Source organism: Heliangelus exortis, chromosome 6 (assembly GCF_036169615.1).
Source record: "Heliangelus exortis chromosome 6, bHelExo1.hap1, whole genome shotgun sequence".
Lineage (NCBI taxonomy): Eukaryota > Metazoa > Chordata > Aves > Apodiformes > Trochilidae > Heliangelus > Heliangelus exortis.
In genome coordinates, this window is record NC_092427.1 from 21,987,182 (window position 1) to 22,007,606 (window position 20,425).

At 47.1% G+C, this 20,425-nt stretch overlaps 1 long non-coding RNA gene across 2 annotated transcripts in view; it reads right to left on the reverse strand.

Moving 5' to 3' along the window:
• Positions 1–20,425, reverse strand: part of LOC139797600 (uncharacterized) — a 46,938-nt gene continuing 26,513 nt past the window's right edge. For both annotated transcript variants that reach the window (XR_011726527.1, XR_011726526.1), the window contains 3 exons: positions 11,716–11,803; positions 535–1,098; positions 1–70 (listed from right to left, as the gene is read on the reverse strand). This is a non-coding gene — a long non-coding RNA (uncharacterized lncRNA). The remainder of the gene's footprint in view (positions 71–534; positions 1,099–11,715; positions 11,804–20,425) is intronic.

Genomic DNA, 20,425 nt, shown 5'->3' on the forward strand with positions numbered 1-20,425 from the left:
GCCATAGAGAGGATGCTCTACTCTGCATCCTTTGCTGATGGTTTTGGCAACAGGTTCAGTTTGCTGGGCACTGGGATTTCCAAACAACTTGGTGCTCAGCAGCTGCCTTAGACCTTGCTCTGCTTCCATGTGTCCCAGGTCATTGTCACTTTGGTCCTCAGTCACCCCTCCAGCCAGAGTGAATCACTGCAGGTGATCATCTTGGAGAAGGCATGAAAGAAACTTGAAGCACCAAGCTGGTCTCCCATCATCACCCCAAGCCCACACCCCACATGCCAGCGAACACAGAGCCAGGGGAAAAATCAGTATGGAGCAGGCCTGGGGAAGAAATGGTGTGTAAGGCAGGCTTGGGAGAGGCAAGGAGGCTGGAAATAATTTTAGGAACCAGAAAAACAGACTAAGCCACTTTCTCCTTTCTGTGCCCTCTCATTGAAGACTTACTCCCTGTTTTCTCAGTGCCCAGAAACTCTTATTCACACAGAAGGTACAGACTTGCCCCTTACATCAACACTGCCACTGAGTCTCCTCTCTCACAGAGTTTTTCCAAATGGCCCAAAAAGGTGCTACTGCTGGAGGCTGCTGTGGCTGGCCTGGCAAATACACCAAGTGCTGACAGAGCACTGAGCTTGGAAAGGAGCAAGCAGAACTGTCTGCCTTCAAGAAGAAAGAAAAAAAACCCCTGATATTCGTGTCTTCCCTGGAACAAAACAAAAAACTCAAACAAACTAATGTTGAAAACATTCAATGCACACACTTCCAGGACAGTGCTCACTAAATGATACCCTAGATTATTTTGTACAAGCCAAGGGAGCCTTTCCAGGCAACAAGACTTACAGAGCTGGCATGCAATGCTCAGTCCAGTGGAGTCCCAGCATCCAGGAATATCAGCCTGCCTGTGTTTGTGGGAAGTTAGTTAACTCCTTCCTTCTCTCCCAGCTCAGAGCAGGTGCTTGGACATCTCTTCAGTACATTTAGTGCTCAAATCTTCCCTCTTCAGACACAGAGATGACCTTTATGGAGGTGCTTCAGGGCTGGATGGAGCTGCAGCAGCCTCAGGATCAGAGTGCAAAGGCATCTCCACTGGGAGACAGGGGGAAGCTGCAGGAGAAGCATTGCACAAAGCTGTTAGAAGGAGTAGGTGATAAAAACTGTCCTACAGATGGGATTTCCACATCGTTGCTGAGCCAGACTCTCACCCCTCTTCCCTGGCAGGGACTCACAGACATGATCCTGGTAGCTGCACCCTCTCACCAGAGCTGACATGCCATCTCCATCCAGGCCACAAACTCCACAGTGCAAGGATGCAAAACCAAGGAGAGATGCAATAAATAACTTGTTCCTGTCTCAAAACTGTTAGGAAACCAAACATACAAAGTCTTGCAAATGGCTTTGAGAAAAAGCTGCAAACGAGGCCCTAGCCACAAGAAGAGAGAGATGTGCTCACATTTCAGAGGCAGAGCTGAGAACCCTACCCATCTCCTGAACAAGTGAAAAGCATTGGTGTGGGTCAACAGTGGCTGAACATGAGCCAGAATTTGCCTAGGTGGCCAAGAAGCCCAACAGCATCCTGGCTTCTATCAGCACTGGTGTGGCCAGCAGGACCAGGGCAGGGGTTGTCAAGCTGTGTTCAGCACTGGTGAGGCTGCACCTCAAATCCTGGGGTCAGTTTTGGGCCCTTCACTACATGAAGGACATTGAGGGGCTGGAGAGTGTCCAGAGAAGGGCAACAGAGACAGGGAAGGGTCTGGAGCACAAGTCCTGTGAGGAGAGGGTGAGGGAACGGGGGGTGTTCAGCCTGGAGAGAAGGAGGCTGAGGGGAGAGCACCTCACTCTGCTGCTCCCTGAAAGGAGGTTGGAATGAAGAGAAGGGTCAGTCTCTTCTCCCAGGGAACAAGAAACAGGATGAGAAGAAATGGCCTCAAGTTGTGCCAGGGGAGGTTTCTGTTGGATATGAGGAACAATTTCTTCCCCAAAAGGATTGTCAGACACTGGCACAGGCTGCCCAGTGCAGTGGTGGAGTCCCCATCCCTGGAGGGATTGAAAAGCTATGTGGATGGGGTGCTGAGGGACATGGCTTAGTGGTGGCCTTGGCAGTGCGGGTTAATGGTTGAACATGGGGGTCTTAAGGGTCTTTTCCAACCAAAATTAATCTAATCTAATCTAATTCTTTCTTCACAGCAGCCCCCATCACTGCTGGGGAAACTTCACTGCCTTCAGGAGCACCCTCACTGGGAAAAAAACCCTCAGCTTCATCAATATTTGATCCCATGGACAATGGTCTGTAGCTGATGTGTGTGGCTGCCATGGGCCTTCCTCCTGCAAATCTTTACAAATGGCTGAGGGATGGGCCAGCTAACACACACAGAGCTAAAAAGAACAAACGTCCAGGGCAGCTGCCTGCTCCACGCTGCCTGGAGGGAGGAAGTGACACAATTACAATAAAATATGAGAGATTACAATAAGCCCATAAATCACTGGGGGAGAAGTGGGGAGCATAAATACCGAGACAATGACTGAATATGGGGAAGCACATATAGAAGCAGAGGCAGAAGTTTTAATAAATACACATTCCCGGGGAAACTCTGCTTCTGGCACCAGCAGAGGATTTATCTGTGACTGTTGGCCCATGGGCAGAACCAGCCGGGCATGAGCACTCACTGAGGAGAAAGGATGGAGCATGCAACCTGCACCCCACCACTCTGGCCCCAGTGGTGGGTACAGCCAAGGTGGGATGCTGGTTGATGTCTCCTGGGCAACCTGTCAGGATGAGCTGTGAGCACACAGCATGATCTAACCCTGTGACATGATGGGAAAGCAGCTCCAAAGACAAAACATCCTGCATCACTTGCTGGCTGCTTTGCCTGGGCCCCTCACATTGCTAGAATCCTGTTTGTATGGCTTTGGTGTTTCTCCTCCCCTGTCTCACCTTTGCCTCCTCTTTCCATGACCCTGGGCTTGTTCTGCACTCCGGCAGCAGCTCTTCTATCTCAGGAGCACCAGTGCTCAATGTGAGGAATGAGAGGCATCATCTCCACTAGACCAGGGACTAGTCACAAGCCAAGGCCACCCCCTACAAGGAGTCCCTGGAAGTGCAATGGAAATATACACATTTGTGGGGAGTCCTGGGGCACTGACCCTGGGGTAAGCATCATGAAAGGCCACAAAGCAGCTTCTTCCTCAGCCCTTGAGTGGTCTTTCACCTGGCTGTCAGACAAGGCCATTCCAAAGCACACATTGAGGGACATGACTTCTGCTTGAAGTCCTTCAGGTCTAACTGCTTAGGACTGTCATTCACCAAAGCTGCCCCATGTTACTGGGGGCTTGACACCACCTTTAAAGATGTGGATTTTACAGGATGCAACAAAGCAGAGCTGGAGTGTGGAGAGGAACATCAGATTTACGAGGTCCTGCCAGCCAGGCCTGCTGGGGCTGCAAGGTGAGGGCTGCAGCTGGAGAAGCCTGAAGACACAGAGCCCATGCTTCAGGTTGGTGTCTAATCACTTCTTTTGGTAACTGTGCCCATGCCACAGACCTCCCTTCACCTCATGCTGGATTAAAACCAAAGTGGCATCTAAAATGTTGCCCCAAACCTCCCTCCCAGCTGCAAGCTACGTTTGCTAAGCCAGAGATGGCTGGCAATATATTCCCTGAAGGATGCAAGGAAATCTTCAGATTTGATGTGGCAGCCTTCCCTTCCCTCATCACACAGCACTTCCTCAGGAATGCCCCTGTGTTTATGCCCTCAGCTAGAGGAAGATGCTCTAGCACACGTGGAAACGAGCTCCAGATCCACAGAGGACAGGGACAGACTCCAGCAGGCAGTTGATAGCCTCTGACTATTGTCCTGACTCCTAAATACCTGACTCTTCAAACCTCCCCAACCCTCAGAATCCTTTTGCAGAGCTTGTTAAAGAGCAGGACCCCAGATAGGATGAAGCACCTGGAGGGCAGCAGGACAGGCAGTGGGGTGAGCTCAAGCCCCCGACCTCCACTGAGGCAGCTCTGCAGCATCAGAGAGCCCTTCCCCTGCAGCGTTCTGCTTGCATAAGCAACATTTCTGCTATTAAATTCAGAAAAGCAATAACATCCCCAGCAATAGATGCTGCTCACGATAGCTCAGGGAACAGATAAAAATCCCAGAGATATGTTGTTCCTGTTCAAAGTTTTGGTCACAGTGACTTCCACAGATATTTTTAAATCAAGATGTTTTAACTCTGGTTCTTTATTTATTTGTTGTTGCGTCCACTTTTTAAAGAAACTTTCAAAGACTCTAAGCCCTGCTGTGCATCTAGTGCTCACTAAGTTTTCTTTTCCATTTGATGAGGCAAAGACCAGTTAATTAAAAAAAGATCTCCATCTCCCAGCTCACATATTGCCCTTGGCCCAAGTGATAGTGCTCCCCACCCAGAGCACAGAGCAACTGCTGCAGCCACCCAGGCTCAGCATAAACTAAAATGGAAACACAAAGCAGAGGCTGTGCTGACAGAGGCTTACAAGTGCCCCTCAAAGCTCACTCTATTTGGAAGCTCCCACCAAAACAGGAAGGCAAAGAACACACCATGAAACAAACCCATTAGAATAAGAAGTCCCCCTTCTTCTTCCTCCTCCGAGGAGATGAAAAGCAGCCTTTCACGGGGATGCGTTTGTACCACAGAGGGATCCAGTGAAGATGTGACAAAGCCAAACAAATTAAAAATAAATAAAAAATAAAATTTAAAAAAAAAATGAAAAAGAAAGAGTCAGTTTATTTCCCATCAAGCACCAAAGCTTGGGCACCTTACTGCTTTGGGGTCATGCTTCCCTCTTGGGCCAGCCCTGAAATGTGACCTGTGCCTGTGCACTTCCTCTTCTTCCAGTAAGGTCTCTGTCACCCACGAGAAGATGCAGCTCCAGACTGTAGCCCTGCAACACAACCCTCTTCTCCAAGCTCCTTAGGTGTGAGTAGGAGGTAAAACTTGCTTTTCCCAAAACAGGCTCCTTCCTTCCCACAGGGATCCTCTAATATCAAGAACTATTTGGCACCCACACGTCTTTTACAAGACAAGACAAGTCCTAGCCAGCAAAGCCAGAACCAGCCTGTCTCTTGGAAGGGGCAGAGGCCAGAAGGGGAAAAGGGTTGGGTGGTCTCATGGAGCCCACAGCCCACACTGAAAAGCACCATTTCTAATGCAGAAGAGCTGCTTCTGAAGCAGCAGACACACACGGCTTCGTTCAAACCCCCCCTGTGTAATTACAGACCCATGATTTCTTCTGGGCTTCCACTTATTTAATCATCCTTTCTCATCTGCATTTAATACCCTGAGCGCTGTCAGAGGGCAAAAACACAGCCTTTACATCCAGAAGGACAAGAGTTCCCTGCAACAGCTGCTATATTTAACAAAAAAATACACTTGGTTGTCATGGCAACCCTGGTGTCTAAAAATAGAAATGCCATATACAGCACAGCCGAGAGCGCAGGCAGCTTGAACGGAAGCTGCTTTAGGAGAGCGCTGGGAAATGGAAGTAAACTTCTATTCTTTGCTGGAACTGGTGTTGAGCAAACCGTACAAAATCACACCATCCTTGATCCACTGCAAAGGATCCCCTTTTCCCTCAGCTCAAATATTGAACCATGCTGCTCTCCAGTGCCTCAGCTCCACAGCCTCACACTTCATCTGGTGGGGGGGAAGGCGAGCAGGCTGGACCGGCTGAGCAGTGATGGAGCTGGAATGCTGGGGCTGGATCTGCTTGCTTTTCCTCCTGGCACTGACATGCCAGGGCCCCACGTGGCCAAACCTCTGTGGCTCTGACATCAGGGCAGGTTCCAGCAGCCCAGAAAGTTGAGTATATTGTCAGGTCACCCCCAGCCAGCAGATCTGGTAAGACTGAGTGCCATGCCCAAGATCTAGAGGTTTCCAAATGGCTTTTTCCCCCTCCACAGACAAAATCAGGTCTCTGGGCTTCTCCCAGGGGAGCCATCTCCTTTCTTCCTGAAACGTGGACGCCCCCAGGACAGCACTGCTAGCAAAATATGCAACAAACACCCAGCCAAGCATCTTCTGAAATTGGATTAGCAAGGCTGAGCCGTCACAGCCTGCTTATGAACAACAGTTGCTTCCCATCACAGCCTCCATCTCCAGTCATCTCCCTGATTCTCTTTGACGTTTCTTGCTCGGAGTGGAAGGTTTGTGTTGCCAGACTGCAAACCCCCACTGTTGTTTCCAGGCCCCGTTTCTCCAGCTGGGAGGATCAGCAGCACGCTCGCTGCAGAGTCCCCTGGTTGAGCTCTCCCAGGGCAGCTCCCAGCTTCCAGGAATCCTTGAGCGTCGCGGCTGAGTGCTGCGTGCTTTCTGGATGATGCACAACCCTGCTTGACTTCTGCACCGTTCTTTAAAGGAAGGCAGTGGATAGCAAAGAAGGGCTCTTGAAGAGGAAAATACTTTACATTGTTGTAGCAGTGTGCGAGTGTTCTTCCACCCCTCCACCCTCCCTAAAATAAAAACAGATTGCCAGACCTGAGAGGAACCTAAGTTAAGCCAGTGCAATATTTTCTGGGTTTCATGGTGTATACCAGCCATGGAGGAAACCAAGAAATTCTGCGTGGTGCCTCGGTGGGATTACCTGCAGTGCTCTGCAGCAATGCCTGCACTTCCCCAACACTCTGTGCTCTGTCTCAGTTTTCTGCTGCTCTTGCATTTCACTAGTTCTTCCCATTGACCGTAATGTTTGAGGTTTTCTCAGTACCTTTCAGGGCAGGATCTTGAAATGGACACATTTAGGCATCTGTGTAGAAAGAGGGGGCTTAGGGTACCTTGTAGTCTCCATGAACAAATTTGCCAGTTGGGATCAGGGGACTTAAATGTTCTGAAGCCAACAAATAATTTTACTGCAGGCTGAAATAGCACTGAAGATGATGTCATTTGGCTTCAAACCTGGGTAACTCCCAAACGCTGAGCTGTTAGCTGAAGACCCTCAAGGCAGCCTAGCAGGGATGCATCCAACAATCTCATATTTTCACAAGTGCAGATGCAGCTGTTGTTTCTGCAAGGGTAACTTGTCATGCAGGTTTACGTGCCTGGACCATGTCACATGCACAGATGAACCCCAAGGACAACCAGCCCTCACTAAGACCCAGTAGAACAATCCTGGTGGACCTCAGACCTCCAGAGACCTTCAGACTGATAATTTCTTTTGCTGAGAAAATACAGAACAATTAAACACTCATCAGGAGCACCACTTGCCTTCCTGGACAGCTTGCCAAAGCCACATCAAGCCCACAGACCCTTTCATTGAGCTTACACACCAATACTCCATGCAAAACTAACCCCCTCTCTCTCTGCACACTTGAGCACCAGACCTTACCAAGTGCACGAATCCACCTTCCCCACTGGGCATGCAAGGAGACCAAGAGGGGAATACTGGCAAGCAGTGGCAGTTCTCTTGACTCGCTGCATTTCCCACACATGGTGGACACATCAACATTGCCTCCTCTTTGGCATGCACTGAGATAACACCTCTCCTCCTCCATCAGCTGTGGCTCTTCCTCTGGGTTTGCTAAATGCATTACATGAGCAATGCAGCAACCTATTTTTTTACCCAAAACTGGGCAAGATGAAAATGTCTATGTGGGTCATCAAACTGGTAAGTGCCCAGAGCACATTACCATGCAATAAATATCACGCTTCCCACAGGTACTCACCAAGCTGGGGGCGGAGGTGAATCCAGCTGGCAGAGAACCTGGCTGGAGGGTGCTGCAGCAGAGAAGAGGGTGAGAGCATCTGCACAGGAGAGGCAGGAGGCCCCAAGCAAGGACTTCAGCTGTTGTTTGCTTCATCCCACTTCATACTGACCCAGTTCCCAGCTGATCCCAACTTGCCATGAGCTCACTGCAGAGGGTATATAAATATTGGATGTCTCTCTGAATCCCTTCACCACCTGTGCTGTCCTGCTACAACTTCTGCTCTGCATCTTTCTGCAGCCTCTCTGGGTCTCTGGAAGCAGAGCACACTTGGCCTGCTCCATTTTATCTCAGATATGGTATATATTTATACCTGTCCTGTATCCTCTCCCTCCTGCAGTGCCCAGTGTTCAGCCAGATGGTGTTTCCTTTGCTCACAGCCACCCAAGTCCACCAGCTGCTGGCTGAATCAGCATCACAGCAGCACCTCCTTCTTACTGCCCAAACTGGTGGAACTTACAGCTCGTGAGTCAACCCATACCTTTGCAATGTGTGAAAGGAAGGGGTTTTAATGGTGAGTATTCTCCAAACCTGACAAGTGGAAAAGCACGGGTGAGATTTAAACTAAATGCCCGTGTGGTGGCAGGTGGTCCAGCTCCTGGAGCTGAGTGTGGCTACTAAGCTCTGAGCTGGACCAAGTGGATGGAGTGTAGGATTCTTGCTGCCAAGGGCTGGTGCTTTTAGAGCAGGGCAGGGAGTTAAGTGCAGGGATCCTGTTATTGCTAATGGTGTTTGTGTTCAGAGCTCCCCAGGCATTGCTTTAGAGCCTTCCATGCCCAGACTGTTAACCCAGCCTCACCTGCTGTTCAGCTTTCAGTACTCAGATGCAAAATTGTTCCATGTTTTGATGTGCAGGGCATGCCACAAAGTGCTTTCAGCAAGTGCTGTGATTTCTCTGCCATACTGTGGCCTTTTGGCTGCTCCAAATGAAAAGGAGGTTGAGCCCCAGCACCTCCATAAATCTTGGAGATGTCCAAATTTCACTGACGTTAGGGGAAAGGTGAGTGGCAGTGCTGACAGGCCTGATGGGGGGAAATGTGAGGTCCTTCAGCTTGACTCCCAACCCTTCATCCCCACTCTCATGACCAAATGGGTCACAACCAATTCTCAGTGTTGGATACACACATGGCACCCTACAGGGCAGTACTGGCAGAAGTTATCAAGCACTGGCACAGGCTGCCCAGGTTAGTAGTGGAGTCACCATCCCTGGAAGGATAGCACCATAACCCCATCCCTAAAGAGTCCAAGGAGATGAATCCCAGCAGAGCCAGGTCACGAGGATGTTTGGACAGAAGGTTGACACAGCTGACCCCAGAAAACTGCATCCCAGGATGTCCCCCATTCACAAATCCTCATCTTCCTCCTGATGTCCTGCCACCAAGCTGGCTCAGGTTTGTGCCATGTCCTTGCCTCTGATCTTATGGCACATGTCTCCCTGCTTCCATGGTCTTGCTGTGGTGGACACAGCCCTCTCCCTTCTCAGTCCCCTGGTGAGGAACCAAGATGATGGCTCAGCCTCAGTCTGGGATTCCTGGTGGAGCAATGAGTGGTGCTTGTTCACCAGCAGACTGCTCAGTGCTGCTCAAACAGCCATTGAGCTGATTACCCAAAAGCAGCTGGGCTCTGCCTGACCCCCCATCCTGCATGGCTCACCTCATTCCCTCAGCTACAGATCTGTGTGCCAGCAGCAGAAGAGGCAGGAAGCAAATTTTTGTTGCCCTCCTGGGGATCTGTGCACTGTGGGTGTCAAAGGAGGAGACCAATTGGAAAACAGAGCCATCTCCCATTGCTTTGGCCTCCCTCACATTTTTTCTGTTGCATCTTAGTCTCTAGCTTGGAGAAACAGGTCTACAAAGCCTCTGTAGGAAACCCAGGGATGGTCACAGGCAGCACAGCCTGTGTGCTGTCATAAATCCAACCCGCTCTGTACTTGCCAGTGTAACCTGTGTGATGAATGTGCCCACTTCAGGCAGGCAAAGACTGAGAAAAATTACTTGTGCTCCCTTAGGAATCTATGAGGAAGCCACATTACAAGCCAAAGGACAATTCTGGTACAGCCATCCTGTTGGAAATGATCCGACCCCTTCAGTGACAGGTATAGCTGCAGATATCCCCAGGAACTCAGTAGATTTGCTCTCTTAAAGGTGGGTCCACTCACAGAGGCAGCACCCTCTGGTATAAATTTGGCCAGGTTCCTTATTTCCAGGAGGTACAGCTCAAGAAAAGAAGTATATAATTCATTACCAAGCCTTCTTGTTGGCAGGCAGGGCCTCTAAAATAAAAGCAGGCTGTTGCTTCTCCTCATCCCAATCTGCATCTTGTACATTTGTATTTCTAAGATGGTTTTTCCTCAGGAGACATTAACACTTCCTGGATCAGAAGCATGGAAGAGACACCATGAGCCAAACTTCATTATGTTGGGGGCTTCCTGAGCACAGCTCCAGCATGTAAATTATGTGAGAGAATTTCAGGCACTACAGGAGATCAATAAACCTTTGAAACAGTGACAAGCTACAGCAAATCCTCTCCAGACCACCCAGCAAACACAGGTCACAGCTCAGCCCATGAAAGGAGCACATGTTACAAAGGAGACAAAAGCCAACCATGTGCCATTCAGCCATCAAGTCCAAAAAACCCTGAACTGGCTTGTTGGGCTGTTTCCATGGCAGAGCTGCAGGCACACACCTGCCACAGTGCTCCACCTCTGTCCCCAAAGCAAAGCCTGGTGCCTGCAACCTGTGTGGGAACCTCAGAGTGGGATGGGAAGCACAAGATATGGATCCAACCAAGTACCCCCCTGGCCTTGCAGGGACAAAATCTGTGCTTCAGCTAAACAGGGATTCTGATAAAATCCCTTTTAAAAATGCCTCCAGGAAGGGTACTTTGTGTGTGCTGATCTTCCACTGAGGAATTCCTGGGTTTAGCCACATATTCATAAGAGAGCAATGAAGGGGGACAGTTTCCAGTCCACTCAGGTTGAAGGCTGTATGGCCAGGTCTGGTCATCAGAGTAGAGCCAAGCAAACACAGATCTGGGAGGGAGTATTTCAGTGTGACCCCTCCCTCCATCCTCCTCTTGAAAAAACCTGATACAATCACCCTGAATTTTGCCTGGGGTTTCATTTCTTTGCTCCAAGTTCAGCCAAGTCTGTCTCCAGGAGTCAGTAATTAAGTAGCATAGCTATTCCAAAGCAAATTGCTCTACAATTGCTTTTCCATAACAAGACAGTTGTTTTCTTAGGGCAGCCCATTTTTATTCTTGGGGAAATATCAGCAGGAGGAATAGCCAGTGAAAACCTGGCTGTGTTTCTATTCTGGAGCTATCATCATCATCAGGTAAAAAAGCCAGGGAGTTTCCCCTCTGCAGTCTTTGTGACCAGGCCAAGCTGGCAGCCAGGAACAACCTGCTCTTTGACTTTCCCTCAGCTCAGTTGAGGGTGTCAGAGTGGGGGTTCCCTATAAATACCCGTGGCTCTGTCTCCAAACTGAAAGGGCAGAGAAAACATGGAGCTGCTCCAGTGAGGGAGAAATGTCTATAATTAATGTAGTGGGAAAATTACACGTTTATATGGCCCCCCCAAACACAATAGCAGACATCCATTTCCTCCAGGGCTGTGGACGCCTGCCAGCCCACAAATAAATCACACAAACACAAAGCTTACAAGGAGGAAAAGAAAGGGGAATTATCACATAGGATGCAGCAGCCTTTTGTACCAGGAAAATAATCAACATCTCCACCAGACATCTATTGTTTATCAATAATATTCTCTAACACTCCCATCATTTCAGTCTCAACTGGGAAGTGGTGTTCAAACTGAATGATGGAAAGATCCTTGGATTCTACCAGCTCTGAATGCACAACAAAGTGGTACTTTGGGAACTGTACTGACCTGCCCGAGAAGCATGTGTGGAACCAAAACCAAAATAACATAGTGAAGCTGATACTAAATAGACTTTGGTGTGGGTAAAAAAAAATGGAGTAAACCCAAAGTTCCTTACTTTGCTCCAGGAAGACAGGGCCTGGTGTATAGGGTCAGAAGCACTCAATGGTCTGGCAGCACCGACCGAGGTACCACGTCCAGTGATGCTGGAGATAAAAAAATAAGAGAACAAACAGTTTTAGTGAGGACTTGGAGTGCTACTCCTACATATTTTGCCTCCCCAGTAGAGGTTTAATGGCACAAGCTCCAACTTCACAGCACATTTGAGTCAGTGGGAGCCTCTCAATTGACTTTCAACTGCCTTTGGCTCAAGCACTGGGATCATGACACCAGTTTTATGACTTCCCTTGTGGATTATGAAGTTGGGCTTTATCAGCATCAGGAGACTAGAGGAGAAGGTCCATTAGTGAGTTTCAGAAGGGCAGTTCCTGTTTTCTTCTTAGCTCAGGGCTGTGTTAAATGAATTAGGGGTGTGCACCATACTTTTCAGAATATATTTTTGCTACAGCAATGCTGATAAATGTGTGAGCACTTCCAAGTGATTTTTGTCCCTACCTCTGCTCTGTGTGCTGTAGGGTGAAGGCTGCTGGCCAGATTCCTAGTGGAAACCATGCTGGGGCACCTTGAGGCTCAGGCTAATGGGGGGGGTCTCATCACACTGATGTCTGTGTCTCTGTACCTGATCTCATTGTATGGGTTGACTGACCTCTTCTGAGCTCAGCTACAGCAGCTGGACTTGCTTTATGTGCAAGATTCATGAGAAGGTCCCCAAGATGTTTTTCTGAATCAGACTTTAGGCTGAAGTTCTTTAGGTGGCACCCAAAACTAGCCTCTGCAGCTCAAGTAGAAGCTTCTCCACCACCTCTTTTCATGCTAGAGGAAGAAGTGGGATCTCCTGGGCTGGGCTCAGTTTATCTCACTGAGAACTCCCACTTCACTGCCTTGCCACCAGACCTCCAACAGGACCAGAGGTCACACAACTTGCAACAGCTAAGATAAAATTACTCTCCCAGCCCAGGTTTGCTGCCCCCAAATTCTTACTCTTCCTGCTCTTATCCTCCCATTCGTGGGAGGCCAAAAGAGCTGGCACTTAGCAGTGTCAGGGGATGGAGCAAAATGCTTCAGCACACCTCAGGCAATTAAGCTCTTGTTTTCTTTACTTAAGACTGTAAAAAAAAAAAAAAAAAAAAAAAAAAAAAAAAAAAAAAAAAGAGAGACAGAGAGAGAGAAGTTGTATATATTGACACACACACAAAAGTGAAACATTTGTTTAGGAGAAAATCCTGTTTCTCTGGCTGATTATTGGCTGCTGTTCAGGAGGAGGGAGAACAGCAGCCATTAATGTCTGCCTGTTCCTCAATGATTTGGGCTTTTGAGCAACATATGTAATTCTGATAAAGGTATTAGTGTAATTCTTGGACTGAATAATAAATTATTAAATGTAAAGCCCTCTACTTATGCACTTTAACGCTAAGAACTTAAATGCAAACACTAAAGACATTCAGACTCTCAAAGTCCCTACGGAAGCTCTCTCTGTGCAAAATGAAATACCCGAATTGATTTGGTTATATTTATGGGGTGCAAATCAGGAACGAGGGCATGGCCTAGGGCAGGTTTCCTGGATGTTTGTACAGCTCAAAGCTGTCTCCAGCCCATGCTGCAGCAGCCAGCAAAATCTGAGAGAGTGGCTCCCCCAGTAATATCCTCTGGACTGGGTACATCACAAGCTCCCTTTTGAGCTCATTATGACTAAGTGGCACACAGGAGCCGAAAGCACATTCAGGATAAACACATCTGGAAGCAGCTTGCTAGCTACAAAGAAATGCTTATTAACACAGTTTATAGGGTAAAAATGGAGCAAAACTAAAATACAGCAAGTGCAGTTTAGAGTTTTTGTTTGTGGGGGAGGGGAAGATGTCCTCAAACCAGGGCACTCCAGGCAACTTCGGCTTTTTCCAAACAGTAGACTGATTTTCTTTTATATATTTTCATTTCCATTTTCATTAACCAATACTCCTACTCTGGATTTGGCTGGTTGAAACCCATCATTTCTGAACTGGAACAAAATGATGAGATTTCCACAGCACTAAGCCCTGCTTTGCTCTCTCCCTCTGGCTCTGCCCCACAACCAAGCAGGTTTCAGAGGGGCTTGGCAGGGTGCAGCCCACTCCAGTTGTCAGAGCCTTGTGCTTTTGCTTCGTGTTGCTGTATTGAAGGGGAGAATTTTAAGGGGTTACAGCTCCATCCAGAGAAATCACCCTGATATCAGCTGAAAGCAATGTGATGCTAGGGATGGGTGGGTGGCCCTTGTACACATGGCATCCAGGGCATGAAACCAATGAAAACTACACACAAGGTGGAACCTGGGCTGGGCTGGAAGCAAAATGTGTGCACAGAGGACAAAGCTAGGTTAGTCTGTCTGGAGGGGTTTCAAAGAAGAATAAGGTCTGTGCAAGTCAAGGGTTGGCACGGCCCAGGTGGCCAAGAAGCCCAACAGCATCCTGGCTTGTATCAGCACTGGTGTGGCCAGCAGGACCAGGGCAGGGATCATCCCCCTGTGCTCAGCACTGGTGAGGCTGCACCTCAAATACTGGGGTCAGTTTCAGGCCCCTCATTGGGCTGTTTTTAACAACAAAGCAGGTTCCTTAGTTTTAAGATCTGTCACAGCCAGGGTAGAAACAACCATTTCCCTTCATACCAAGTGCCCTTCATTTGTAAAACAATTCCTTTTAACCTTTTTTATGAACAATAATACCAACTGCACCTTGTTTTCCATTGCTTTCCTGGTTTATCCATTTGGGAATCAGATTATGGCCTCGTAAAAAAAGTATAATGCTACCACTAACCTTTGATTGATACAGTAAAAAATAGGTATGGGATACATATAGAAAGTTAACTGCTCTGAGCAAGGCTCTGAGTGTGTTATAAACCTGACTAACTGCTATATCATGCAAATGTCTTTGCTTTTGGCAGTACACAAAGCTGGGATCAAATCAGCAGAAAGTAAGCCATGGAAGGAGATGCGCTGACACCAGAGACATGTCACACTGCGATCCATAAAAGAAAAACAACCCAAACTGTTATTTTTCCTTTCATCTATGTCATGTTGGGACCTCCCTGAGGTGTTTGGTCCTCCCTCACATGGCATCCCGGCCACTGTGATGGAAAACAGGTGAGTTAAAGATGTAAAGAGGACATTTGGAACCCAAAGCAGCTCAAAATGTGAAGCAGGAGTGCAGGGTACACTTGAACTCATGCTCCACCCTGAGTTAGAAAGGGCCTGGGTACCACCAAGCCATCTGCAAGTGGAGGCTGTGCATCCCCTGCAGACTCCTCAGAGCAATTCACTGCTTCCAGCATCTTAAAAAAGAAGCTTTTTCAACCAGGGTATCTGTTACCTTATAAAACCTCACTTGCATCTGCTTAGCCTGACCAAAACCATGTTTCTAGCTAGAGGCTCAGCCCAGCAAGGGGAACAAGTAGGTTGCATCATTTCACACCTCTCTGTGGGCTCCCCAGAGCTGCCAGTGGAAATTTCAACAGACGTGTGAGATCCTTCTCTCTTGGTAACTGCTCCAAAGCTCCTAGAAAGCACTGGCCTCACCCTGCATTCACCAGCACTAGCTGTGCCCTTGCCTGTGACAATGCACAGAAATAAAAACTGCTCATTTTCTTTCCCTTTTTCAATTAGCTTCTCCTCAGTCCAGTCCCTCTGAACTCCAGGGACTTCCCTCCAAGAAGAAACCACTTTTTGATTTTCATCAAGATTATTATGAAGTAGGCAGCAGTGAGCAGCAGGATGCAAAGGACAAGAAGAGACCAGGTTGCCTTATGTGTTTTGGGAGGGAATAAACTGATGTGTGTTGTTGGGAAGGACTGTGACAAAGTCCTTTGCAGATATATATCAAGTTGATTTCCCTTGAAAGAAAACCACTTAGGAGAAATTAAAGGAGTCACAACGTTGTGCTGTTTGCTACACAAAGAAGTCTTTTACCATGTTCTTCCAGCAGCTTCCATGCCATTTTTATCTGCACATTTTGATATTTCAGCCACTTTCCAAAGGCAATCAAAGTCGCAGGATGCACCAGGCTTGCCTTCTACTTTGAGCACATCTTAAAGAAGAGAGGGGGTACTCTGTGTGCTGGGAGTGTGCAGGGGACTGCACAGCTCATTAAACAAACCCCAAAAAAGCGCAAAGCACCCACGTGTCTGGGTTTGAGACAGGTGACAGTAATAAGCAGTGAGAAATGAACATCAGTCTGTGTTCACAGAAATGTCTCATCCTGGCCCTGTTCCAGGCACACTGCCAACAGGGATGTATTAATCCCTGTTGTCAAAACTGCTCTGTTTTACACAAAAAAATTTTAAATATTCCCTTGGCCAAAGCGAATGAGTTGAGGTCTGGACTGGAAACAGAGGCAAGCAGCTCAGCCTGGACCACTGAAAGTGCCTCCAGCTTTCTAGAGGTGAGAAGGTCATTTTCTGTCCTTTGCTCTCCCCTGTCCCTTGTCTCCCCTGACAGCCTGTGCTCAGCAGGGCTATAGTTCCTACCAGGCACTCACAGACCTCACATCTAGCAGTGAAAGCAATGATCATGCAGCAGAACTCTCTGGGAGACCTGGACTGTGCAGTCACAACAGTCTTCACCCAGAGGGTAGAAGCAACCCTGTTTTTCCAGGCTTTATTCACAGCAAATGGCACCTAACTCACAGGGACCTTGCTGGCACCAGTGGCTTCACCCACAGAGCAGAGGGTGACAGATCCACCATCAGGCACAGCAAAATTAGAATAGTAAAGAGGCCCTCTCTGATGGAACTTCTTAAGGGAGAAGGCTGGTGATAGACATGTGGGACAATACTGGTAGGAGTGCACACATCAGACACTTGGAGACAAAAGCATAAATGTTCTCTCCAATTGACGGTTGCAGAAGTAAAATCAAATGAACTCTGGTGACAAGATTCAACAAAGCACAGATGTAGACAGGAAAGTCCCCCACAATATCCTATAGGAAAAGGGCTTGGTTTCAGTGGTTGCTGCTTGATCTGGATCATTCTGGAGTCCACCTGGGCTTAAATTTTGACTTGCTAGAGGAGGCTTCCTGGAAAAGCCTGTGAATTAGTGTCTCCACTTCATCTCCCAAGCTACATTTTCCTTCCAGCAACCCAGACACCAGCTCATGACATTCCCACTTGTCCATCATTACTGCTAAGAAATCGCTCTATGACTGTATACACCTGACTGTGGCTCCAGTAGACAAGAGGAGTTTATTGTGTTTGGGTTTAAGAACATTTTAAAATGTTAACATTTTTAGCATTTTAATAGTGACTTTCTTAAGTCACTACTTCTGAAGACTGAGATTTCCCTTCATTCAACACTCCTCTAATTACACTTTAAAAACCCCAAAACAAACCAACCAACCAACCAAAAACAAAAGAAAAAACAAAACAAAAAAAAATCCACTTCATATTTTCATATTTCTCCCTTTTAGTAGCTTGCTTGTGTGTTTTGCAGGCCTCCTGGTTGCTGTCTATGCTCAGTGATAATGACTCAACAAGAAAGACAAGAGCAGACTTTGGTCACTGGAATTTTTAGCCTGTGTCTGACACATGGCTTTTAGGGGCAGAGGATCTCATTTGTTGTGTCTGAGACCATTGCCCTAAATACTTCCTACTCCTCTCTCAATTTTCCCAGACATGAAATTATCCTGGAGGGCATTTCAGATTCCCTCCAACTTAACTGCAGCTGAGTCCGAAACTTGCCTTGCCTCTTCCAGCACCTCACAAAGCCTCATGAGAACAACAGCTTCTTGTGTGCAGTTACTTTCTATATCTGAAGGATACTCCTGAACTTTAGCCTGACTTTTGCTTTTGGCTCCTCTCCTAAGACTTTGATCCAAGAAACCCTCTCAACATGTTCCACTTGCTCAGCTGGGGAATTCAACACCGCAGGATCTTACATTGCAGATTATTTTTAGGGATGATCAAATCAAGACAGATAAAATAAGAAACAAGCACAATCTTTGCTAGAGCTGTCTGCAAAATCCTGTGACTTACCAGCACTTCATCTCATGGCCAGAGTGGAATCCCTGATCCAAAAAAGAGGAAAACTTACTCCTAACGGACCTGATTTAGAGTGTGACCTTGAACTTAGCTATCAAATTAGTGTCCTTCTCCCTAGTATCTTGCTCTCTGGGCATCAGCTGTCTCCTGCTTAAAAGGAACTAAAGAAGTCTCATGCAGAGGGAGCTGTGGCCTCTCAAGAGGAGGGGCACCAGCAAGCACCTCCACAAGTGGTGCCCTGCAGCACACCAGCTGAACTGAAGAGCAGTGGTGTCCATACCAATGCACAAAGGGCTGAGTTGGTGTGGTACAATGGGTATCCCCCACTCCAGGCCAAAAAAGCCTCAGAAGGAAAGCATGCTTAACTGGGATTACTGACTGGACACAAGAGGTAAATTTTTCACTATGAGGACAGTCAGATATTAGAATGGTCTCCCAAGGGAAGTGGGGAATTCTCCCACTTTGGAAAGTTTTAAGTCTCAGCTTGACAGGGTGCTGAGACATCTCACATAAACAATAATATAAGAAGGTTTGAACCAGGTGATCCTTGAGGTCTCTTCTAACCTGAAATTCTATGATCCATATTCTTGATCGGTGTTATTCTGAGCCATGGTTTCTCCCTAATGAAATGCTATTATGAGCATTAATATTTCCTACTGAAGCAATGAGTTTTCAGAGGGGCAGCCCTCCTTTCATTATCTAGCTGCCCAGAAGCTTTTTTGGGCAGCAAGAGTGTATTTTCACATAGAAGCAGCTGAATTGGCCAAGCATGCGCCAGCAGACCTTGGTGCTCAGCTGTGCTGCCTGCCAGCACCCAGTGAACAGCAAAGTTTTAGGACAAAAAGAAGCGATCATCATAGATCACTGTAGAGTCAGCTGCATGAAGAAATAACCAAATTAAATCCAAATTTCATTTCAAAGTCAAGGAAACATCATTCTTAGCTGTGAAGAACATCCTAAATAATAATGGCCTGGCAGACCAGTGATGTGCTGCTGAATTTCACTTAAGCCCTTTAATAAATGATCATCAGATTTTTAATAATCACAGCTGAGCTGTCTAATCACAGCACTCATCTTCTAGCACTTTGCTGGAAAGAAAAGTGAGACATACTTCTCTGTGTCATATGCCATGACTTGAGAAAATGGTTTTGAGGAAATTCCAGAGCATGGTGCAGTGGAAATGTGAAGGACAAAACCTGATTTTTTTTTTTTTTTTTTTCACTGATGCAAGGAAAGAGGCTTTGCTCTTAATTGGTCAGCCTGGGGAAAGAAGAGAAAAACCCCACCACTAAGGGATGAAAGAGCTAGCCTAAACTAGTTCCCTAAAGGTATTTATTTTTAAGAAGGGAATTTTCCCTTTTTTTCAAGGTTGACTATTGCTGACAGTATTTTAGCTGATGCTGTGCCTGCTGACCTACCACATTTAGCCTACTTACACTAATTAAACTTTAATTAAGTTTATTAGGTGTTTGTGTAACATATAAAGTCAAAGCCTTTGCAGAAGTGTTGGCTAAGGTCTTCACATGACTGGGCGGTTTTGGTTTACATATTTTTATTTATGTATTTATATGAAAGGTATTTTAAAAGTGTAGGTCACTTCTAACCTACTCATAACAACCTTTCCTAAAACCACAGCAAGCGCTTGGTCTACAGTTTGATTTAGAACCAACATTATAAGGACTGGCACTCCTTGGCTTGTGTTACTTTTGGTGTAAAAGAGACTTCAAGAGACTGACTTGAGTTTTAAGATGGTCCAAGATCATCAGGGACATCAGGTCTCTCCTCCTAGTCTACCACATGTCTTGATGCATTTTTTACTTTGTTAAGAAATGAGGGAAAGGACTCTTCTTCAATTCCACACCACCAATGCAGAGTGAAGTCTTTGCTTTGAGGATGGACAGTTGTTTTCCAGTCATTCTTAAACTTTGGTCAAATAAATCAAGCCAAGTGTCCTGACAGGTCAGTCATTTCCCCATTTCCTCTCCTCTCTGCCTCCAAAATAAATTCCCCCACATCCCAGGAAATGCACATTTGCTTTTGAACTGAGGGAGGCAGAACCAGAAGATTAGCTGGGAAAGTGAAAGCAAAGCTGCATCTACAATCCTCAAAGATCAGCAGTCTACTTGTTGGCATCCAGAATTGTCCTCTAATATAATTCATTCTCCCCTTTAGCAAAATTGCTCATCCCTTTATTCTGGGAAAACAAATTATTTCAGAACTATTGGTCTAAATTTACTCGGAGGCTGGAGGGAAGAGGAGGATCAGTCTCTTCTCCCAAGAAACAGGATGAGAGGAAATGGCCTCAAGTTGTACCAGAGGAGGTTGTTGTTGGATATGAGGAACAATTTCTTCCCAAAAGGGGTGTTGGGTGTCAGGCCCTGGCACAGGTTGCCCAGGGCAGTGGTGGAGTCCCCATCCCTGGAGGGATTGAAAAGCCATGTGGATGTGGTGCTGAGGGACATGGCTTAGTGGTGGCCTTAGCAGTGCTGGGTTAATGCTGGGACTTGATTATCTTAAGGTTTTTACCAACCACAGTCATTTTATGCCACCAAGCACAGAGCTGAATAACAAACCAAAATGCTCCAAAAAGCAGCCAAGGGGCAGGATCAGGCAAAGCTCTGTCCCAGCACCTTGCCATCTAATTAGTGAATTACTTGCTCTATCATGAAAGTGAACTGATCTGTGCCAGGAGATAAAGAAAAGTTTCCC